The sequence below is a fragment of the Vitis riparia genome, chromosome 15 (genome assembly GCF_004353265.1).
Source record: "Vitis riparia cultivar Riparia Gloire de Montpellier isolate 1030 chromosome 15, EGFV_Vit.rip_1.0, whole genome shotgun sequence".
Lineage (NCBI taxonomy): Eukaryota > Viridiplantae > Streptophyta > Magnoliopsida > Vitales > Vitaceae > Vitis > Vitis riparia.
Window position 1 is genome coordinate 8,416,527 of NC_048445.1, and position 2,465 is coordinate 8,418,991.

General features: G+C 31.6%; 1 long non-coding RNA gene across 1 annotated transcript; it reads right to left on the minus strand.

Moving 5' to 3' along the window:
* Positions 1–1,196: 1,196 nt before the first annotated feature.
* LOC117931623 lies at positions 1,197–1,614 on the minus strand. Its single transcript, XR_004654074.1, has 3 exons — positions 1,553–1,614; positions 1,382–1,457; positions 1,197–1,288 (listed from the first exon to the last, which is right to left on the minus strand). It is a non-coding gene; the product is annotated as an uncharacterized LOC117931623 (long non-coding RNA).
* Between the last annotated feature and the right edge of the window lie 851 nt (positions 1,615–2,465).

Genomic DNA, 2,465 nt, shown 5'->3' on the forward strand with positions numbered 1-2,465 from the left:
AAAATTGTACCTGAACATTTGATATGTCAGGAGTATCATCGGTCTGGACTGAGTAGAACTTGTTAAACTTCATGTTTTCAAATGTTGCTTTAGTCTACTAACTCATTTCTGCAAGGCCTTTTTTCAGGCTTCTCTAGCCTACAAGAAAAGGAATTGACAAGTACTCATCATATTTGAAATTTATGTGCAAGACCAAAACTATTGCAACGATTGGTATCTACTATAAAATACCTGTCTATTGGCTTTTTTTGCCTCTCGGACATTGTCTTTGACAAAATTCTGAGCAGCCAAAACAATTTAAGTTCATGGTATGGTTAATTACATGAAAGAGCAATCAGTTACATGCATATCATCAATTACAGACCACCTTAAATGCATCCTTTTGATCTGCATCAAATTCATCCTCCTCAATCAGCTTATCAGTGAACTCCTAAAGATAAGAGAAGTACAGTTAACCACAAGATGTAAATAAAACATAATAAAAACCTATAAAGCTTATGAGTAATGAAGGAACTTATTCCTTTAGAGGGTTCCTTCCACAACACTCCCCTAGGAAATATTAATGTAGGAACAAGTCATCTTTTGTCTTATTAAATGTCCAACCATCAAAAATCACTCTAAACTAAGTTTAGTGTCAATTGCTTTATAGATGCGAGACAGTCAAACCCACAATCAGATGGTAACAAGGATTCTTTCAACTAAACAAAAAATACAACCATTTAACCAAATTGGTTTACAGGGTTGTTGAATTATCTAATAATTGGCTCATGATTATACATTAACATAGAAAATTGGGGATAAGTTTAAGCAACCAGACCATGTCATTATAATATTATCAACTGATTTAAACAGGTTATATGGAAGAACACAAACGATTTATGGAAGCATAAAGAAATTTTCAATAATATAACCTTAAAAAATAAAAATGTCATTTACTATAGTTTTATATATAGAGAGAGGAGATAACACCTAACCTGGTAGTCAAATGAACCATGCATGCATTGGAAGCAGTATTGATAACTTATCCCTTCTATTGTACCATAAAGAAGACATGACATAGCCTCAAAATCTATTATTCACTATTGATGACCAAGTTAGAGTTTAAATTAGAATGTATAGTTAAAAAATTGAATGAAATAAAACAAAAGAAATTAATTGTGAAGGTTACCCAATACTATTCTGCATCGTTGGTTGACCAAATATTAGTTGTAACCATTTCACCAATTTCGTTTTCGCTATCAAGAACCATATGAGTTGCAAATTTCAATCTTTCAAGGCTCATGCGTTCCTACACATTAAACTTATGTTAGACTCTACATCCCGGTAACATTTAACATGTACATTTGAAAATAAAAACATAACATCATATTTAACAACTTACAGAATTAATGGTTCTATTAAGACCACTTCCATCCCAATGTTGCATATAGAGAATAGCATACATCCCAGTATGACATCTACAATAACAAGTATGATTTGTGACATGTTATTAACATAGGACCCAATTAGGATTGAAAATGAATACATGAAAAAAAAAATATATGTAACTAACAATTTTGGATCGCCAACGATATCTGCATACTGTGGATGTAAATTATTTATATTCACATCATTTCGTTTGAAGGAATTTTTTAATAACTATGACATAAATCCAACTACTTTGAAAGCTTCATTAACAAAGTGAATCCGTTGAATGCTATGATATGATGAAAGTAGATCCACCCTTTTAGCCTCCAAATTGATTACCATGATGACCCATTCATTAAATTGGAATAAGAGGATACAAAACTACAAAACAGACAATCATCATAACAACAATGAAGGCTTAAATATTTAAAATATAAATTCGAAATTACTAAAAAATTGTCATCAATCTATGTAATCAATACAATAGTCAAGCATTACCTGGTTGCAACATTCAAGATTAACACAATAGCTACCTAATATTTTCTTGAGTGTTGATTTTGAGGTAGACTTACTCATTGAACCACATATTTCCTGTAAAAAATTGTTGAGATCATAGTAACAATGTAGACTAAAACTATACATGCATCTTATATTAGGGACAAGATTTGGTGTACTCGAGGAAAAACCTCACCCCAAAGTATGGATTAAAAAAGTGTATGTGAGAAGGATTATCTTCTTTTGCATTCATGTATCGGCAGAACATGGAAATCACCTACATAATGCCTCTTCATTAGTTAAAATGATCAATGGAAAAATGAAGGGATTTTTTCTTCTTTATCATAAACCTTACCGGAATATCAATGAAGCTCTCTTCTACTAAGCATTGAAGTTGTTCTCGTGTCATGCTATAGCCACCATATGCACAAAACATCTCACTATTAATCACATGAAACACAAGACGTGAGTAATTTTTTTTGTTTTTCTAGACAAATCCATAATCATAGTCTTTTAAGAACAATACTTGTTAAACGTGTGATTTGGGACTAACCTAGGATCTT